The sequence below is a fragment of the Schistocerca piceifrons genome, chromosome 1, assembly GCF_021461385.2.
Source record: "Schistocerca piceifrons isolate TAMUIC-IGC-003096 chromosome 1, iqSchPice1.1, whole genome shotgun sequence".
NCBI lineage: Eukaryota > Metazoa > Arthropoda > Insecta > Orthoptera > Acrididae > Schistocerca > Schistocerca piceifrons.
In genome coordinates, this window is record NC_060138.1 from 592,244,639 (window position 1) to 592,267,499 (window position 22,861).

A 22,861-nucleotide genomic window follows, 5' to 3' on the forward strand; every position below is an offset into this window, starting at 1 on the left:
GTGGTATAGCTACAATGAGACAGCCTTTTCCGTAGCACAACAATACGTTACAGCACAGTAATTTCTTCATCACAACAATAAGCATAATAACTAAGATATCTATATGCAAAGCATTTCACTTCTGTTTATCATGAGGTAAGTACATTGACTTTTGCGGAACTTAGCTTTCGGAAGATAATAACTACGACACTTCCACAGAGATTATCTTACAACAAGACGCACATTTAGCGCTACAGGACACGTATTTGAGTGATTAATTTTGCACTTAAATCATTTATTTTTAATGATATTTGAAGGACAATGATACAAAGGTTTTCCTTAATACATTTCATTCCATTGTTGTAATCTGTAACACCTGAGGGTATAATTACATTAATCCTCAGGGGGTACACGCCTACTTTGTGTACCATGTGTTTGGCAAGCACAAGGAGCCCTAGCTAACATGGTATTTGCTTATACAACTTTACACATCGGTACCATATTTCTCTAACACAGAATTACACAGCTATCTGATCATTTAATAGAGAAAGAAAATTTTTTTTTACTACATCAGTGACAGATGTTTACGTAATTATACAGTTGGATAACTTCACACTTATGAAATTGTATTTTGTCTGTACTTTGTGAAATGCTCATATTTTTCGGAACCATTGTGATACTATGAGAGCTTTGAATGATGTATTTGGTATGGGATCATGATTTTTAAAGTGCGTTTGAGGCAGATGACACTTTTGACATGAGCAGAGAATTTTTTTAGGTTTTGAAATTATTGGAGGAAGCTACGACGATTTTGAGAGTTGACTGAGGTGTTATGATGTTATTATTACGATGACTATGTGTATTATGCTGTTGTGGTATGTTTATGATCAATAAGCTGATGCTATATGAGGAATGTTTATTATGATATCTATTTATTATGATGAAATACTGAAGAAGTGTCGACAAATATGTATATGTGTAATAAGGTAAGGAATAATGAGTAGTGGTTAGGGACTCTGATTTATGTAAAGGATGTTGGAAACCAAGAATCGTATTTTAAGAGTTATGAAATGTGTGTAAATGTGTGAATGTATCACAATGCCGGCGAAAATTTTTTGGACACTGTTATATTCATAAGATTTTGTATCTACACATTTGCAACGCAGATTCTCGACCTCTGAAATTTTTTATGTGAGACTGCCACTGTAGCAGAAACTGCTGTCGTAAATATTTCCGTAAGAAAGTTAAGTGACCACCTGCACGTAATGCGTCGTGGGCACCCAGCTGTGTCAGACGCCTGGAGAAAAAGCCATTAGTGTGTGTGCCATTTCAGAGGCACAAGTAGAAAAGACAAAAAAAAGGGAGGCCAGTATCCTCACTATTGACATTCCTTTGTAGAAAGCACCGCAAATAGGACACGCTCATTACTTGGAAAGATACATACATCTGCACACCTGATTATGACAAGCGTCTTTCTCGAGAATTGAGAGAATTTTTACTACCTTATGAAATGCCATATGGCTAATGAATGATGTTTCATGCCGTCCTTTGTACATATTTGCTCATTTTCTTTAATATCTAGTTTCTAGCTGCACTGCAGCATTGGTTAAAATAAAATTTTATAGATGTACTAATATAGATATTTTATGCCTGCAGATCCAGTAAAAAATAACTTTATGATTGATGTACTCCAAAAAAATGAGGGAGCACAAAAAGACATTTCCACTTCACAGGAATTGCATACATAATTTTTGTCAGTGACTTGGTTACTTATCTGCTAGTGTAAGTTCTCGTGATGCATCACTCTAGTGTTAAGATGTGACATTGGTATTAGATATGGCCATTTTTAGTGTACTATTTTTTCTGCTTGATGTTTGTCATGTTTAGGTTTAAGTTATTTCATTTTCTGCTGCTGTTTGCCAGGCATAGTGTTACTGAATTTGACTTTGTGTTACTCTTCTAAGCCAGTTTACTAGTGATTTATTTTTCTTGTTTGCTGCACATTGCCTTATATTAGTTGTAATATTGCAATTGCTTTGCTAATTTCTATAATGCTGCTTGCTCCGCAAATCTGCATTTTTTTCATTGTTGTTTGCGTTAATTGTTTTGTGCTGCTGCATTGCCTCGTCCCTTAGTTTAGCATCTGAGCTCAGCAGATTTAAGTTAGCTTAAGAGGGGTAGACTATATAAGAAACTAACTATGATGAATTGGAAGAAATGCATTGAGAATATATAAGAAAATGGTTTGGCCTAAAAAGTAGTGTACAGTGGAGGAAAAACTATTGTTGAAAGAGGATGTGAACAGAGTACAGAAAGCATGCTTGGATAGGTTTTTTTTTTTTGGCTGGAGCAAATGTTGAAATAAGAGGGACGATCTATGGAATGAAGCTCTGGGTTGGACTGCAGTACCAAATGTTACATCGAAAACAAACCCTGTCCTTTCCTTTTGTGTTATCCCCCTATGTGTTTGTGTACCCTTGTGTATTTGTTTTCTTCCTGTCTCTGTGTACTGTTTCATAGAATTTTTTTTCTTCTAATACTGAGCTACATTCACTATGATGAGGAATACTGTTATCCTCAAATATAATTGGCATTAATATTATGTTATATGCTTAGACATTATTTATCTGTTCTGTTTTGTTGCTCATGTGTGAAGTTGATGTTTCAAAAGTTATTCTGATCTTTTATGTATGTACTTATGTCATAATTCTTGTAACACTGATGTATCTGTTTATTTCTATTGTTTTGTTAAGCATGTACTACTACAGAGTTATCTGTATTGTTATGTTCTTTAATGATGTATTTTGTACCTTTGTAATTTTATTCTTACATTATAAATTTGTAATTGACACCAGTTCATCATATTATTAACTTGTAAGTTACATTTCACTGCACACGTTTCTGTTGGTCATAGTATATGGACAATACGTGAGAAGTAGGGACTGTTAGTGTTTGCACGAGTGTTAATAATTCTGCAAGGGACTGGATAACAGCATTGCTGGTTCTAAGGACAATTCCAAAAACTTTGTGAGTACACAAGTGGTGGTTTATGGACTTGCTATATTCTCCACAAGACTCTTCGATGGTGATTGTGCACCTGCACAGTCGCAACAGTTGGCTGCTGGCCGTCTCTACAAGGACTACAGTGGGTCTGCATATTTGATGACCCACCAATACCATTATTTCTACAAGAACTACAGTGGATCTACACCTCTGATGACCACCAGTACCATTATCTCTACAAGGACTATAGTGGGTCTGCATCTCTGGTGGCCCACCAATACCATACTCTCTACCAGGACTACAGTGGGTCTGCTCTGTGATGACCTTCCTACTAATATTCTTCAAAACTTCGAATGACTCTGCTGTGGGTTTGCTCTGTTGTGACCCATTACTTGTCTGCATGTTGAGAGTCAGCACTGTCTTTCCATTGGAAGGACAACACTAATTCTTCAAGACTGCATGGAAATCCACTACTTCCGTGTGCATTTTCTTTTGCTGCTCAGACTTTGAGAAAAACACTGCTATTTTACTGTGATGAACGATTAGGACTGTCTTTATGGACTGTGAGAAAGTTTAGCTTTTGACCAACATTGTATCATTAAGTGTGTGCATTTGATATCTTTGTTATTGTAATTATGAAAAATTTTATCAAATCATTATTGGGCACTGCCCAAAACAATTTGTAAAATTTTTGTGGGAAGCATGGGGGCTATGTAAGTAGGCTGTTTAGGTTTTTTTTTTTTTGGTAACGCCACCTCTGTATGAAAATCACTGGCTGTGCTGTGTGCAGTCTGTGGCTGCTTTGCATTGTTGTAATACTCGCCATTGTAGTGTTGGGCAGCTGGACGTGAACAGCGCGTAGCGTTGCGCAGTTGGAGGTGAGCCGCCAGCAGTGGTAGATGTGGGGAGAGAGATGGCGGAGTTTTGTAATTTGTCATGAACTGCTATATATATTATGATTATTAAGGTAAATACATTGTTTGTTCTCAATTAAAATCTTTCATTTGCTAACTATGCCTATCAGTAGTTAGTGCCTTCTGTAGTTTGAATCTTTTATTTAGCTGGCAGTAGTGGCGCTCGCTGTATTGCAGTAGTTCGAGTAACCAAGATTTTTGTGAGGTAAGCGATTTGTGAAATGCATAGGTTAATGTTAGTCAGGGCCATTCTTTTGTAGGGATTTCTGAAAGTCAGATTGCGTTGCGCTAAAAAATATTGTGTGTCAGGTTTTAAGCACAGTCTTGTATAGTCTTGTATAATTTTTCAAAGGGGACGTATCAATACACACTAAAAGTTCTAGTAGCCACTTAACAGAGTCCAGTGTGTTAAGGTTAACATACTTTCTAGACCCAAATTAGAGACACATTGAAAAATATTGATATCGCAGAAAAGTCGTGATTAAAACTAAGAAAACTATCACTTTAATTTGTTACAAAATGTATATTAATTTAAATTTTACTAAAAAGATGAAGCCTGCTGTAAGTTTTCTTCATCATGCCTGTATTCTTCAGCAGCGTATGAAAACATTCAGCTCAAACTTCATCATAATTCAGTCTGGTCACTAACCCTGTTTCTATAGCTTCTACAACAAACTGTTTTGTGTCACTGTTCCACACATTTCTTATTTCTTTCAGTAGCAGCATACTGACAAAGGTGAACTGAATACCTAATTTGGGATAAATCGGTTGATAACTGTTAAATTCGGAACAAATACGTATCCCAAATTACTTCTGAAAAAATTGGGTACATAACTAGAAAAATCGTGGTGGTACCCTTAAATGTATAAGCCATCTGTAGCAACCAGGGCTTTAAGCAATACTCCAGTACAGGAAAAGACAGGTTGCTACTTACCGTAAAGAAGAAACCTTAAGTTGCAGACAGGCACAATTAAAAGACACGTAATACTTTCGCCCACAGCCTATTTCAGTAAAAGGAAAACACACACCATTTATACACACAAGGAAGTGCATCTCATGGCTTTCCGGACATATGTGCGTATGTATTGACTTGTCTGTGTTTCTCTTTTTCTGATGAAGGCTGTGGCCGAAAGCTTTATGTAAGTGTCTGTCTGCAACTTAACGTGTATTTTTTACGGTAAGTAGTAATCTGTCTTTTCCTACATTGTTGATATTCCTATCTGGAGTTTCCATTATTCGATATTCCAGTACCATGTGTATGCTCGTTAACATGTACTGTTTCAGCTCGGATGCGAGCTCACATTTCCTGTAGGTCCTGCGCAGAGGACCTAGGCGTCAGATCTGGTCTGTACCAACCTTTCCACACTCTATGCCAGCTGCTGCGGGGGAGTGGGTAAGGGTGGCGGGGGGGGGGGGGGGGTGGGGGTGGAGGGAGGGGGGCAGTCAATAAATAACATGGGAAAATAAGAAGAAAAACAAATTTATGTTTGTCTGAACATTATGCTGAAAACGGTACCTTTCTACCTATTCCCGTTTCTGAAATATACTGCACAAAGTTGTAAAGATGATTTCCGTACATCCTATATGTGTATAGGAGAGCGTCTAAACGTGCTTGCTTCTAGGTTTCTAAAGATTAAAACGAAGGACTTACTTAGCCACTGACCCTCATTTACTGGATTTTACCTGACATTCGTTACAATCTGACCATTTCCAAACAATCGAATTTTCCCTGACGCGAAAAAAGGCCCAAGTTTATTCAGGACAGTTGTATAAAAATTCCTCCTGTACGCCTCTGGGCGCTCTCAAAACTAGGACCAATCTGGGCAAACCCCGTGCTGCAAAATTTTAACTTTCCTCTAAACTAATTAACTGAAATGTATTTGTGTTCATAGTAACATTGAGCGAGTACGCTCATAGTTTATTTCAAATGGGTACAAGATGTGGATATGTAATTCAACTGAGAAATTATAAGGTATTATTTTAAAAGTGTGCCTGCTCGCTGTGTGCCAGACTTGGGAAGGCGACAGGCGTCTCGGTTTGATTCCCCGTCCTTCCGAATCGCTTTTACCTGCCGGCTTGAGTGTGGATTTTTATGCGGTTTCTCCACACTTGTCTACGCGAATGCTTAACTAGTTAATCATTTCAGCCTCATTTACACGATACAAAAACGCTTACAACACGAAAAACGTATCTACATATTAACACTATTACGCAAGCACTTCCAACACATGTAAGACTACCTTTATAGATAACCTTGGGTTACATCGTCAGATTATTGTGTTTCGACTTTTGTAAAAAGCTGCAGAGTTTAAAATTTATGAATGTATTTTGTTCGTCTGTACATCTTAAAATGGTTCAAATGGCTCTATGCACTATGGGACTTAACATCTGAGGTAATGAGTCCCCTAGAACTTAGAACTTCTTAAATCTAACTAACCTAAGGACATTACACGTAGCCATGCCCGAGGCAGGATTCGAACCTGCGACCGCACCAGCAGCGCAGTTCCGGACTGAAGCGCCTACAACCGCTCGGCCACAGTGGCCTATAACTGAGTAAGACGTGAGCTTCAAGATAAATTCAATGCGATATACAACATCTGCATATTATGAAACTGTATTATGCAAAGAAATTCAAAGCCGGCCGGAGTGGCCGTGCGGTTCTAGGCACTACAGTTTGGAACCGCGAGACCGCTACGGTCGCAGGTTCGAATCCTGCCTCGGGCGTGGATGTGTGTGATGTCTTTAGGTTAGTTAGGTTTAATTAGTTCTAAGTTCTAGGCGACTAATGACCTCAGAAGTTAAGTCGCATAGTGCTCAGAGCCATTTGAACCATTTTAACCAAAGAAATTCAAAGGAAAATAACGAATGATGAAAAATATTTTTCGTGAAAAATAATTCACGCAAGTGGCAGTATATGCTCAACATGCAACTGATCGAGTTACCAATAAAAAAATTGTATCTTATGTACTTTGGCCGGCCGAAGTGGCCGAGCGGTTCTAGGCGCTACAGTTTGGAACCGCGCGACCGCTACGGTCGCAGGTTCGAATCCTGCCTCGGGCATGGATGTGTGTGATGTCCTTAGGTTAGTTAGGTTTAAGTAGTTCTAAGTTCTAGGGGACTCATGTCCACAGCAGTTAAGTCCCATAGTGCTCAGAGCCATTTTAACCATTTTTTTTTTGTACTTTACGTTCAGATCACCTCAGCACTTACAAAAAAAAAAAAAAAAAAAAAAAAATCGATGTAGGGTACCAACCAGTGGGAGAGAGAGACAGAGTGTCAGTAAAATTTAAATTGAAAATAATTATTTAAGTAAAAAACTTTTTACTACAACACGTTTTTGAAAAGGACTAAATTATATTAAATAATTTTCCTAGCCCCATACAGATTCCTAACAGAATAATGATAGTCCTGAAAAATTAGTGCTTGTGAATTTTTAATAGCTATAACAATACTCGTAAAAATTAAAACGAGATACGTGGGACGCATGCAATATGCAATTGATGCTGACTAATCACTGTTCTGTGATTTTTCTCATCGACTGTTAGACTCTTCACTCCTTAGTGTTATTTACTGCATGCGCCCGACGTTTCCTGTTTTTAATTTTACAAGCTTTGTCATAGGTATTAAAAATTCTCAAGCACAAATTTTCAGGATTACCTCTATGGCGTTAGAAATCTGTATGGGAATGGGAAAATTATTCAATACTTTTGAATACGTTTTAAAAGTGCGTTATTCTAGAAACTTTTTATATAAATAGTTATTTTACGCTTCTTATTCTTGTGTATCTCAAATTTTTCAGTTGGTTACAAACATTTTGATGGAATTACAGCGGAGACATGTAAATTTCAGGTTTATATCAGTTTCTCTTTGTCTGAGTCAACCAATATATTACTTCCTCCTACGTTCTTAACTGCCAGACATTCGCGACTGGAACAGGAAAAAGAGGGAAAAAATTCGGGAATTCGTTGTAAGGTCTATGGGACCAAACTGCTGAGCTCATCGGTCCTTAGGCTTATGCACTACTTAACCTAACTCAAACTAACTTACGCTAAGAACAACACACACACACACCCATGCCCGAGGGAGGACTCGAACCTCCGACGGGGGGAGCCTCGCGACAAGACGCCTCAGACCGCACTGCTAGCCCGAGCGGCGAAAACAGGGAGATAGAGACGGTACACCATGTACTCTCCGTCATTCACCCGAAAAGAAAACGAGTTAGTATTGCCTTGTCATCCAGTTTTGAGCTAAGTTGAAAGTTCAAAATCTTTAGCTTGTCTGGGAGTTATTTTACAATTAGTTGCAGAATTTGCACCGAACAGGCGGAAAATAAAGAACCCTCCGCCACACACCAGACTCTAAAGGGAGTTAATATTGCAGCGTTATCCAGTTCCGATTTCAAGTGATTAGCTTCTCGGGAAGTTAAGTAAGTGAAAAGTTTTTAGAAATTTCCGTTTTATTCATATCTCCTTCAGATAAGATACTTTATTTGTGTATAAAAAAGTTGTCAATCCTAGACATGGTTTATGTATAACCGAGAAGGCTGAAAACGTATGTGGATAAAACCATTCAGACCAGGCGGGTGAGTAAAGACATTCAAATAATGGCCGCTACCGGTGGATACTTGTTTCAATCGGTTGTCCCGCATTGAATGAAATCACTTTAAAGCACGTGTGTGAGTGAAATTAGCTGACATGGGCGCAGGGGCTAGTTTTATTCGGTTGTTTCATTCGACTGAACAAACAGACTGAACGAAAAGACAATCGACTGACCAATCGGTTGTAAAAACAGTCGTTTGTCCTATTATTACATCACAGGACCGCACTTTGTGATGTCGGCCGTGAGAATGCGCCTGATTACATATAGTTCCAACCCTGCCCCTAGAATGGTCGAAAGTCGTACCGTTTCTTTTGAAATTGCTAAATTACACATCATTAAAATTATTCAGTTGATAATAATATAGTTCATACGTCAAAATAAACGAATTTTTAACGCTGGTTAATTTGCAAACTTATATATTTAATCTATTTTAATATTTCCATGAAAGGCTAAAATACGATTAACATACTGTGTGCGAAACACTACAGGCAATAGAAGGATTCAATAAAACCATCTTATCAACTTATACGATATTGCATTTTGATTTTACGTCGAAGTGACCAATTTCAAATGACAAACGACATCTTTATGTCTGGCCTAATCAGTAAGATATGCTGCAAATATATATTACAACTAAAATTTTTGTAATACAGAGGAAAAGAGAATTTGAAGGATTAGCTCGTGCTGTTGCCGTAATCGTGTATGTGTTTTAATTCATACGTGTGATAATACCAACTGCTGTCGCGTCTAAACCACTCATTGGATTGAGAAAAGCATTCACTAAGTATTGCTGAAGAGTTTGACTTTTGTTATTGTACGTCATTGTATCTTCACCTCTTTTCTTGTATAAACTTCTTTTTATAAACTGCGTAAAAATTTTATAATAATCATCGTAATTCTGGTAATATTTTCGGGCGAGAACAATTTCAGTGATTATGACTCAACGATGAGAACAATTTCGGATGTTTTATTTATGTTTTTTTAAATAAAAATACAATACTTTTTATATTATTCTACCGAACAGTGTGATGCTGCCGCCGCCAGTTTGTCTTCTGTGTACTTGTACCCAACGTCCCCGATTATTTATTGGATATACTTGTAAAGAAACTTAATAATTTTTTCTTATTGATAAATGTATAGATAATTATTCGACTCTCAAGATTTATTTGGAAAGTATTTAACACATGGGCAAAAGAAGATTTACCTTCTTCGTTTATTAGTTTTAGTAATAGTTACCTTTCTTTGTTCTCGTGTTCTGCTGATAAGATGTACAAAGGAAGTGCTCTGCAATTTCGGGTGAAATTGTGGTAAATAATGAAGGAAACTTCTGAAACAATACGATTTTCTCATTTACGATAGCATTGATCCCAGCTCCTGTAACTCTGGAATATTATTATTATTTTGATTTTGTTTGAAGAATTTAGATAGAGGTGACAATCTTCACGACGGCGATGTTCAACAATAGATGTAGGAGAATGTGTTCATATCTTCCCCTTTCAATTTTAATATTTAGGTCATATTTGCCGCGACGTTCAGAACCCACAATCTCTCTTTTCATTTAATTACCAAGTCCGATTATTTTCTTTCTCAGGTGAATAAATGCATTTTAACCACAATTCTTTTTACCCAGGCCACGGGGAGTGATAGTACTTAGAATGTACGTGCCTCTATCCCGATCGTACGTTCGCATACAACTGAGCGTGTACCGACGTAGCTATACTTACGACCCTTTTCCCTTACAGTATCAATTCTTATTTCGAACCACTCCTCGCAAATGTACGTACCCTCTTATTTTGTGTTGTCAGTCAGGTGTATTCCTTAATAACGCTAGTTTTAATATTCAGTGGCTTAGTTTCGACAAATGACCTTTGCCTGTGTCGCAACGACGCTTCACGCGAAATATTAATTACGCGACATTAATACTATCTCTCATTTCAAAATTACAACACCGGCTGACTAAGTTTCTAACTATTTAACAGGGCGGTTACATACTGTAACGTCTGTCTTCCCCTACAGCTCTTCAGGTACCATGGTAGGTTCTCCTTGATTTCTTAACACACGTCCTACGATTTTTTCTACTTGTCAGTTCAAAAATGGTTCAAATGGCTCTGAGCACTATGGGACTCAACATCTGTGGTCATAAATCCCCTAGAACTTAGAACTACTTAAACCTAACTAACCTAAGGACATCACACACATCCATGCCCGAGGCAGGATTCGAACCTGCGACCGTAGCGGTCGCGCGGTTCCTGACTGAGCGCCTAGAACCGCTAGACCACCGCGGCCGGCTACTTGTCAGTGTTCTCCACATGTCTTGCTCACCAATTCAGCAGAGAACCTCCTCATTTCTCATCACTTCACCAAACTTTTCGTTGCCTTTTATTGCTCCACATTTCAGGAAGTTGTTTTCTCTTCTGTCCGGTTTTCTCACAGTCTTTAATTAATAATTTCCATACAATGCTGTGCTCCAACTGTACACCCTCAGAAAGAGTTTCCCCAAATTAAGGACAATGTCTGTTACTAATTGATTTCTTTTGATCACGAATGACCTCTTTCTCTGTCCTAGTCTCCTCTTTGTGTCCTCCTTGCTTCGTCTGTCATGGGTTGCTGTGCTTCCAAGGTAGCAGAATTCCTTAACTTCGTCTGCTTCGTGGTCGTCAATTTAGATGTTAAATTTATCGCTAATTTAACTTCCGCTACTTTCGTCGTTCGTCGATTTACTATCAATGCATTTCTTCTTCAGTCACGTCAACGGACAGTTCTTCCGCGTCGTCGAGGCCTACAGTGTGGTGCTGACACGCATCCTCTCTCTGTTCCAGGATTAACATTGACACTCTTCTTGCACTCTTAATGCTGACGCCTTTACTTAAAATTTAACCGTAGGCCTTTTTTTACTTTTGTACGTGCTGAATCAGTTCTTTCGACAACCAATTTTTTTCGATTTTTTCATAATTTTCCTGTTGTCATTTTGCCTTGGTCGCCCTGCACTTGCTGTTTACTTCGTTCCTAAGTAACGCATAATTTTGTCTTTTCTTGAACATTGTTTTCTTTTCTTCTTTCGTCGATCAGTAATTTCTATCGAATACTGTGTTACGTGTAACCGTATCTCAGGGTGGACAACCGTTGCGATGAGTGGATTACTCCGCCGAGTGGATTTTCGCGACTCGGTGTGTGGTGTCTTCCCTCCTTTCCCGGCCTTTAGCTACCTTTTATACATTTCCTGGTATTCAGCCGTAGAATCTGGCCCCATCAAAGTCACTTCGAGCGACCTACCCTGACACATCCGCTTCTACAATTTCGCTTGACACGTATCTCATATCAGAGTCATATGGAGACGTATGAAGGAACGTTGATATGCTACTGTAATACAAAGGACATTTGCATTTCTGCTGTAACATCTTCACATCGTCTTTTATCTAAGGTGTAAAGTCGTTGAAAATCCTGTCGGGAAACGTAATATTCGTATGCAGATGTTTCTAGCCACGGAAATGAGTACCATCAACAGATATAAGTCGTTTTTCGTAATGAAATATTTCAAAGTCTCTGTAACTTCCACTGACTTTATTCGTGCGGAAATTTCATTTCACTGACAATAAGGAATGGAATATTGTGACAGGAAGGACACGCACATCAACAAGGATATGTGAACGTATACCTTAAGAGTGTAGGAGCTGAAAGACATCGTGCTGGAGCAAGAAAGTGCACAACAATGACATGTTATAGTTTCTTCTTCATTATATCGTGGATACAGGCGAGGAAGCTAAGACTGGTCAATCCAAGGCTGATCCTAGTTACAGTTCAGCGTTTTTATCTGTACGTTTGAACCCCGTCAGTCTGTGCTCTGCTGCTGTAGCGATCAGATGACTTGTTCGTGAAGCTCTTCAGATTTTCACTATGTACATGACAGTCGAAAAAGTCGATATGTCGAAAACTGTTATAACAATCAATCGTCTGTCTGTATACATATTGTGCAAAATGTATAAATCATGAGACAATAAATGTCAAGAATAAAATAAATCAGCAACAAAGAAAGGCTATTGGGCAACTAAAATTTTAGAAACTGTAACACACAATATAAATGCCAGCCTGAATGTCCTGATCGCCCAAATGAGTGTTCTGCGAGTGCTACATTCCAAATTTAATCCTTTCTACACCTCGCTGTATCGACAACTTTAAGGCAATGACTTCCAAAATGGGTTAAAGTTCTCAGAATGGTGTCTACCAAAACTGCAAAGTGAAGTGGCGTTTCTACGTAAGATTTTGTTTATAGATGGAGCATTGGTTACAAATTATGGACATAGCACACTGGACTCGCATTCGGGAGGACGACGGTTCAATCCCGCGTCCGGCCATCCTGATTTAGGTTTTCCGTGATTTTCCTAGATCACTTCAGGCAAATGCCGGGATGGTTCCTTCGAAAGGGCACGGCCGATTTCCTTCCCCATCCTTCCCTAATCCGAGCTTGTGCTCCGTCTCTAATGACCTTGTTGTCGACGGGACGTTAAACACTAATCTCCTCCTCCTCCTCCTCCACAAACTATGGACAAATCAATCTGCAGAATATGAACTACTGAAAATACACGCCGTCCGCGAGAAGTGGATAAACAACGACGACCTTGGTCTGACAACGTGTGGTGCAGGCTTTTCAAGGACTCTGCAACTAGTCCCGGTTTTTTTATGGGACTCTAAGTAGTCACAAGTATCTGCAATTGCTAACACATGTTCTGTATCATTTATCGGAAGAATCCCACTGGACGTAAAGAAATCAATGTCGTGTATACATGACGGATGTCGCACCACCCATTTTACACAGATAGACAAAGGCGTTGCTAAGATACCTTTAGAAATTGCTGGATCGGTCGTTTGGTAAGTACAAGATGGTAAGCGCTCTCACCAGACTTAATACCACTGGACTGTTTTCTGGGGGGACAATTAAATCAAGAGATCTGCAAGGAAACATCCGCAACTCCCAAAGACACGAAATGCCCTATAACTCTCCTCTGTGCTGCGTTAAGTCCAGATGAAAATCAACGCGCTGTATTGTTGTCCGGAACAATTTTGCAGCATGTTCCTGCACTAAAGGTGAACAGTCTGAGCACTTGATACATCAGTCACAATAATAAGTGCACTAACCGTACCTTTGCTTACACTGGGTAGAATATGGCGGATTTTTGTAGGACCTTCTGTTCGGACAGCGGCACACTGTATCGCGGCGCTGCTGTCTTGTTACCAAGTGCTCACGTTTAACGTATATCGTTGAAGGCTTCATCGAAGGTTCTTTCCAGTGTCACAGAAGTTCTAAAAAAATTATTTGCGTATGTCACGAAATCCGCCACACTGTCAGCTATAACGTAGCGAGAACCACAACTCGATGTACTCGTACGTACTAAACGAGAACTTCAAAGACAAACTTTCAGAGGTGACAGTACGCACCAAAACAAGAAATTTTTTTTAAAAAAGGGCTCTAAAATGCCTAGCTTAAGAGTTATGAACACTTGTTCATCTTCGCTATTGTGAGACACATCTCTTCTAGTGAAATCTCCTTGCTTTCCATTTTTTGAGAGGTGGAAAAAATGTCGAGTCAACATGGACTGCAAACTACATATCTTAAGAACCATGAGCACTTGTTCAGTCAAAGTGACGGGTTTCACACTAGCGAATATGAACAAGTGCTCATAGCTCTTAAGAAATGTATTTTAGAGTCCATGATTACTACACTTTTTTTTCTTGTTTTGGGCCGTAGCACCACTCTGAAAGTTTGTTGGAGTTCTGGTTCATTCTGTATCTACTTCTGTGTCACTCTGTATGTCAACTGATTGAAACAGCACTAAGTTTGAGAGGACGCCAGCAGCCCTACTGAAACTAACTCTTTAACTATTTTTTTTTGTAAAATGCTGACCTACAGAATCTTCGCTGACAAAGACAACTCACACTTAACCTATTCATTTATTACGCACGATATACAAGCCCAACGCAGTCTGACTGCTATACATTGACAACATGACTTCCAACAATTACCGCCAAAGAATGGCCCTGAACTGCAAAAAATCCTAACAGTAACACAAATCTAAAAAATATGAAATTAAAGAAATATGGAACTACCTCTAACTCTGTTAATTGCCTAAACTCATTTCAATCACGAATCCCGATTGTGCGAACCCCGTTCTTTTTCATCAATCACTTACCCCCCAAAAAATCTTCATAACACGAACTACAGCAACTACAGCAAGTAGCAACAACGGACAGCTAAGTAAAAAGGATTTTAACTACTATAGGCTCTAACTACTAGGAGGCATACGGTTAGCAAAAAGAAAGATTTTGTTGAAGGGCGAACAATGTATTTAGAAAATGTCATGTTATTCATGTGACATCCAATATCAAATTTTAGGCCCATTGTTGCTTGTTGTTTAGGTCTATAATTTGTTTTAGGCATTATGAGTTCACAGAAGTTTCAAGATGTGGGATTTTGTCTAGGAAACAAACGAATTTGCTTTCATATATATCACATGAAATGATGGGTCGTTGAAAACTGTTTGTCCCAATGGTTCCAAAGCGAAATCACATCTTTAAAACAACTAATTGCTTACCTTTCGCCAGTTTCACCTGATATTTGTTGCTTAGTAAGATACCACAGAATAATTTTGTGAAAAATTTTACGTTTATATTCCAAAGTGCAGCTACCTCCTTAAAACAATTTATCACTTATTTTTGGCCAATTTTTTCCTGTATTTGTTGCCTACTATGACAGTAACGGTTAAGTATGTGAATAATTTTAAAATTAAATATTTTTTCATATTTTTAAAAGTGAAAGGATTAAGCCCGAAGCCGTATGCAACCAAGCTTCTGATTTCTGATTAACTGCTCTTCGAGTCAAGGACAGCGGCTGCACTCATTGCTCCTTTTCGTGGTTGGACTGCGCAATGCGCTGCACAGATCGCGATTTTTTCTTTGTAACTATTACAGAGTACATGGTTACATAATGCGACTTAATAATCCAAAATGTCTGTCTCCCAATCGTCGCACCGCTCGATCAATGGATGGAAGGGTAGGATAAATTACGAGAAATGATGGACTGACACGAATAGGTCGCTTATTATCTCCGCAGTGCGCTCGCAAGATCAGAGCGAACGGCGGCAGCACGTGTGGCTATGATTATAGGGTTGGCTGCACCGACCGCGTGCTCGCTTCGACGCCATTGCCGACTTCTACTGCAGAAAATTCTAATGTGTCTGTGGCCATCGTCTGCCCGCTACTAGCAGGTTGCCGGTCCCACATCTGGAACAATTACCAACTGACAAAGTTTTTGTGTGTTATGTAACTCACACATGCTTATTGCTACGTTACACATTAACAGAAACTCGAAATTATTGTATGGAAGACTGTAATCAAATTACTGCTTGAACATCTGACAACATTTGATTGCGTCTACTAAAGGAACGGGAGTCCAAGCTTTTACGAGACAGACCCTCAGCTACACGCTGTCAGGTCTCGGCACGCTTCTTGGGTGGCCTGAAGGTCCACATATCGAAAGGAAGGAAGGAGTGTTTCTTATGTGTGGACGTTTTCCATAAAATTGGCCGTCCGCCTTTCACGCTGTGACGCACGAAATATGCACTAAATATTTTTGACACTGAGGATGAGAGAACAGAATCTGGAAGTAGTGGAATGGGAGCAAGTTGTAATAAGGGCCGGCCGGGTGGCCGAGTGGTTCTAGGCGCTTCAGTCTGGGACCGCGCTTCTGCTACGGTCGCAGGTACGAATCCTGTCTCGGGCATGGATGTGTGTGATGTCCTTAGGTTAGTTAGGTTTAACTAGTTCTAAGTTTAGGGGACTGATGACCTCAGATGTTAAGTCCCATAGTGCCTAGAGCCATTTGTAATAAGGAAACCGCCACAGTTGCCCACGCAGTGTTTAAGTAAGCGATGATGTTATTGGATGCAGAATTTGGAACTATTTCAGTATGGGCGCAGTGCGGAGGTCTTCCAAAAGTGGGTATGTGAACACCGAAAAATATCGGGCTCCTCAGAGAGAGAAAGATACTGCAAACAGTTCTATGGCGGACAAGCGGTGTGAGTTTCTGTTTCTAGAAGTGTTTTGGTGACCATTGGAGTGATATTGTTGCTGACCAAAATGATGTGTAGATCTAATTGTGTAGGATTAAAGGTGCAGCAAGCTTGTCAATAAGAGATTTTCGTTCAGCGGTTTGGTATCGTCAGTCTTTTCCACATCCTAGTATCTATGTCTCCCCTAAGGTAATGCTTCAGTTTAAGAGCTAAATAGCACGCACTAGGCGACGTTCATTTTTTTTGGACATGTTTCATATGTAAACTGCCTCATTAATATTCGGTGAAGATGTACTGAACCGAATTGGAGAAAAAAGTTGTTTATGGGGATTGACAGGACGCATCATTACACATCAAGAAATAGTTAGCTTGCGAATGGAGAGAATTGCGGGGAGGAAATTTTGTAGAGGAGCCCAAGGCTTGATTACAGCAAGTAAGGTTGATGGATGAAGGGTGCTGTAATTACGGGAAAATGATATTGCGAGGGTGGACTAGCGTGTAGAGTTGCATCAACCTAGTCTTTTGGATTGAACATAGATTTCGAGTTTTATGAACTTGTTTATCTGAAGCTGGTAAGAAATCCACCCAAAAACCTTTCGTTTTAATATTTAGTGTGTAATTGATCCGAATTGCCACTTTGTTTAAATACGTTGCAAACCACGTTCCACTGATAATTTATGAAGTTAAATCATAGTTTTATCTTGTCACAGTTGCAAAGTGTACTCTTTCAACATACTGTCCCATGCGGTAATGACTGTCCTAATATCCAAACGTAGACTGGTTTTGTAGTTACATCCTGCTAAATAGTAATTTTGAGGGACCACATAGGTTATTGAATTTAGAACAAAGCATATATTTTAAAAAAGCCAAGTGTATTTCTATTATATAACTGATTGAAGAAAGACTTCTTTTCAGAGTGGCGTGAGATATGAGTGCCGCAGTGATTGTTGTAGCCCGTGTAGCATTAACTGTTCTGTAGATACTTTTATGATGCCCTTCAACAGTGTTTTTTTTTTATGAAATCTGTCTTCTCAAGTCCGCGAACTTCACTTATGGACGTTGCGTATTAGCTCTAATGTAGAACGTGACAGTATTTTCCACCAGAAGTGTTTTCCACCACAAGTGGTTTACAAATCGAAGGATATAGCTTCCGAGACAACGATGTTGGCGTGTCTTCAGCAGGAAGATCATTCTAATCTATTTTAGACATACTGTTCCTTGTTTGTACGTAAAATATGACCCTTCTCTCGGCAAGTTAAATATTATCACGTCAATTAACAAAAGATTCCAAAAATATGTCACTGATAATGTAAATATTTTTCTACGAAGGTATTTTCTTACCAGTTATTTATAGTACCTCTTCATATTGAACTGCCTGTCTCTAATTTTTTACGTCCATTCATAGTATCATATTTCAAATGATTCAAGTTCTTTCTTGTCCGAATTTCTCGCTATCTGTATCTGAAATGTTCAAATGTGTGTGAATTCCTAAGGGACCAAACTGCTGAGGTCATCGGTCTCTAGACTTACATACTATTTAAACTAACTTATGCTAAGAACAAGACACACACCCACGCCCGAGGGAGGACTCGAACCTTCGGCGGGAGTGTCCGCGCAATACGTGACATGGCGCCTCTAACCGCTCGGCCCCTCCACGCGGCTATCCGTATTTCAATTCTGTTCAATACTGCTATGTCAGTTTTTTTTTAAAATATGGAAAGTTATTACGTTCTGCGACTGTGCCGGTCAATTTGGCAATGGTACGTAGCCTCCTTTCCTAAATACAAGTAGAGTATTTCACTGGATATGTAAGGTCCCGAAAGTTGATATTTAGCAATTCTTTATGCTTTTTTATATTACTCAGCAATGTGATCTCGTATATGTAAAATACTCCTCCTTAAGATTACAGCATTCTTCTATGTAGATTTCCCATTTTAATTATTTTTTTACGTTTAATCTGCGATTACCCGTTAGTAAATAATAATCTGAATATCGTACTTGAAAACTATGTTTGGTTCCTAAATATTACTCTAACGTCCTATATTCTTATTATCTTTATATGGCTTCCACTCTCTAGAAAAGTTTCATTTTGCGGTTTTGGAAGAGTGTGTTTGCTGTAAGTTACTGTAAGTCTTCTTGACCTGTCTTTTCTTCCACGTTCCAAATAAAATCTTGGAAAGTAATTGTAACAGTCTAGATCGCAAGGCACGATTATTCAAAGATGACCGGTTGCGATCATCACATCATGACAGCTCCATGGCTACTGTCACACAGCGGTTCCTGCTCCATACATAGCCATTGGCCATCAAAATGGCCGTAGGTCTGAAGACATGACGTGATGATCGAAACCGTCGCCTTTCAATAAATGTGTCTTGCGATATAGACAAAATTATTCCCATTACTGGTGTTCTACTTCTCACTCTACCCTTTCATATTATGTTTCATTGATTAGCACAGCTTTCTTAAGCTCAATTTTGTATGTAAATCAAATGACAACAAGAAAACTGAATTCCTTTTACAGAAAGCTGAAAGGGACCCACTTAGTTTATTCTTTTTCTCACATGTTTACTGAATGATCTAAATTATTGAAAGTATACTCTTATGAACTAAATTTTGTCTCTTGCTTTCGGGTACAAAGATGAATAAGTTATATGATTGTGCAACATGTTAAAGCGCTAGTATAGCTTGTAACACCGAAAATGGAGATAAAATACTTTCTGCACCATCCAAAATTTTTCTGGGTTTAATATCCGTTGATAACTTGCACTGTACTTTTAATTCTGAATTTGTAAGCTTAATTACAGAAACCATATTTGATATGTAATACATGTAATAGCGTATTTATTTGTGAATGTATATAGCTGATTGTAATTATATTGTCAATATTGTAAATTGCTGGATAATATGCAAGGGAACTGTAATTCAGTGTATCGATAGCAGCGATAAAATGGCAGTAGCTGTGCCGTTGTTCATCTTTGCGTATGGAGAGTCTGTGTTGCGTTGCAAGCAGAGAGGAAGCAGAACAGCTTGAGTGATGAAATAGTGCAGAAGCATTTGTTGGGCGCCCTCACAGACGCGGTGTGCAGCCGAGCTCGCGACAGTATAGGTGCACCTAATTCGTTAACCCGCGAATATTCAGAGCACGATAGGAGTGGACAGGCGGAGGAAGCACCAATTCCAATTACTGCTTGTCCCATAATTATCCATGGCTCTTCAACCAGCAGCAGCAACAGCGGCAGCTCGGCGTTGTCGTCGACTATTTCTTCGTCGCCCGCACAGCTACCACATCGTAAGACTGTTAAGTGACAAAATACAACTAACATTGTAGAGACATTACCCAATCGCACATTCCTTCACAAAATATGACGAACTTCGATAATAACCTTTTTTTTTGTCATCAGTCTACTGACTGGTTTGATGCGGCCCGCCACAAATTCCTTTTCTGTGCTAACCTCTTCATCTCAGACGTATACCAATCTCTGTCTTCCTCTACAGTTTTTGCCCTCTACAGCTCCCTCTAGTACCATGGAAGTCATTCCCTCGTGTCTTAGCAGATGTCCTATCATCCTGTCCCTTCTCCTTATCAGTGTTTTCCACATATTCCTTTCCTCTCCGATTCTGCGTAGAACCTCCTCATTCCTTACCTTGTCAGTCCACCTAATTTTCAACATTCGTCTATAGCACCACATCTCAAATGCTTCGATTCTCTTCTGTTCCGGTTTTCTCACAGTCCATGTACTACCATACAATGCTGTACTCCAGACGTACATCCTCAGAAATTTCTTCCTCAAATTAAGGCCGGTATTTGATATTAGTAGACTTCTCTTGGCCAGAAATGCCTTTTTGCCATAGCGAGTCTGCTTCTGATGTCCTTCTTGCTCCGTCCGTCATTGGTTATTCTACTGCCTAGGTAGCAGAATTCCTTAACTTCATTGACTTCGAGACCATCAATCCTGATGTTAAGTTTCTCGCTGTACTCATTTCTACTATTTCTCATTACCTTCGTCTTTCTCCGATTTACTCTCAAACCATACTGTGTACTCATTAGACTGTTCATTCCGATCAGCAGATCATTTAATTCTTCTTCACTTTCACTCAGGATAGCAATGTCATCAGCGAATCGTATCATTGATATCCTTTCACCTTGTATTTTAATTCCACTCCTGAACCTTTCTTTTATTTCCATCATTGTTTCCTCGATGTACAGATTGAAGAGTAGGGGCGAAAGGCTACAGCCTTGTCTTACACCCTTCTTAATACGAGCACTTCGTTCTTGATCGTCCACTCTTATTATTCTCTCTTGGTTGTTGTACATATTGTATATGACCCGTCTCTCCCTATAGCTTACCCCTACTTTTTTCAGAATCTCGAACAGCTTGCACCATTTTATATTGTCGAACGATTTTTCCAGGTCGACAAATCCTATGAAAGTGTCTTTATTTTTCCTTAGCCTTGCTTCCATTATTAGCCGTAACGTCAGAATTGCCTCTCTCGTCCCTTTACTTTTCCTAAAGCCAAACTGATCGTCACCTAGCGCATTCTCAATTTTCTTTTCCATTCTTCTGTATATTATTCTTGTAAGCAGCTTTGATGCATGAGCTGTTAAGCTGATTGTGCGATAATTCTCGCACTTGTCATCTCTTGCCGTCTTCGGAATTGTGTGGATGATGCTTTTCCGAAAGTCAGATGGTATATCGCCAGACTCATATATTCTACACACCAACGTGAATAGTCGTTTTGTTGCCACTTCCCCCAATGATTTTTGAAATTCTGATGGAATGTTATGAATCCCTTCTGCCTTATTTGACCGTAAGTCCTCCAAAGCTCTTTTAAATTCCGATTCTAATACTGGATCCCCTATCTCTTCTAAATCGACTCCTGTTTCTTCTTCTATCACATCAGACAAATCTTCACCCTCATAGAGGCTTTCAATGTATTCTTTCCACCTATCTGCTCTCTCCTCTGCAATTAACAGTGGAATTCCCGTTGCACTCTTAATGTTACCACCGTTGCTTTTAATGTCACCAAAGGTTGTTTTGACTTACCTGTATGCTGAGTCTGTCCTTCCGACAATCATATCTTTTTCGATGTCTTCACATTTTTCCTGCAGCCATTTCGTCTTAGCTTCCCTGCACTTCCTGTTTATTTCATTCCTCAGCGACCTGTATTTCTGTATTCCTGATTTTCCCGGAACATGTTTGTACTTCCTCCTTTCATCAATCAACTGAAGTATTTCTTCTGTTACCCATGGTTTCTTCGCAGCTACCTTCTTTGTACCTATGTTTTCCTTCCCAAATTCTGTGATGGCCCTTTTTAGAGATGTCCAGTCCTCTTCAACTGTACTGCCTACTGCGCAATTCCTTATTGCTGTATCTATAGCGTTAGAGAACTTCAAACGTATCTTGTCATTCCTTAGTACTTCCGTATCCTACTTCTTTGCGTATTGATTCTTCCTGACTAATGTCTTGAACTTCAGCCTACTCTTCATCGCTACTATATTGTGATCTGAGTCTATATCTGCTCCTGGGTACGCCTTACAATCCAGTATCTGATTTCGGAATCTCTGTCTGACCATGATGTAATCTAATTGAAATCTTCCCGTATCTCCCGGCCTTTTCCAAGTATACCTCCTCCTCTTGTGATTCTTGAACAGGGTAACTAGCTGAAACTTGTTACAGAACTCAATTAGTCTTTCTCCTCTTTCATTCCTTGTCCCAAGCCCATATTCTCCTGTAACCTTTTCTTCTACTCCTTCCCCTACAACTGCGTTCCAGTCGCCCATGACTATTAGATTTTCGTCCCCCTTTACATACTGCATTACCCTTTCAATATCCTCATACACCTTCTCTATCTGTTCATCTTCAGCTTGCGACGTCGGCATGTATACCTGAACTATCGTTGTCGGTGTTGGTCTGCTGTCGATTCTGATTAGAACAACCTACAATAGTCAAAACTTGTAGGGCACCTGTGTTTTCATTGTCCTCAGACATTATTACCAAGCAGGGCCCCTTTCCTTTCCATTCAGTAATCGAGTGTCGTAAAGGTATGAAAATTGATTAACTATTTATTGCCAGTTTTGTTTGTTTACTAATGACCAGTTTCAGTATAAAATATTCTGCCTCGGTAGCTGTTCATCCTTGTATTGCATAACAGTGCCTTAACTAATTTGCAATTTTGAGTATTAACTTCAGCTAAAGATGCAGCATAAATTAAGAGTGCACAATTTCATTTATTTTGTGTTTACTTCAATGAGTGACTTCTGCTGACTTGGTATGTATTTTATTGTTGTTGTATTAAAAGTAA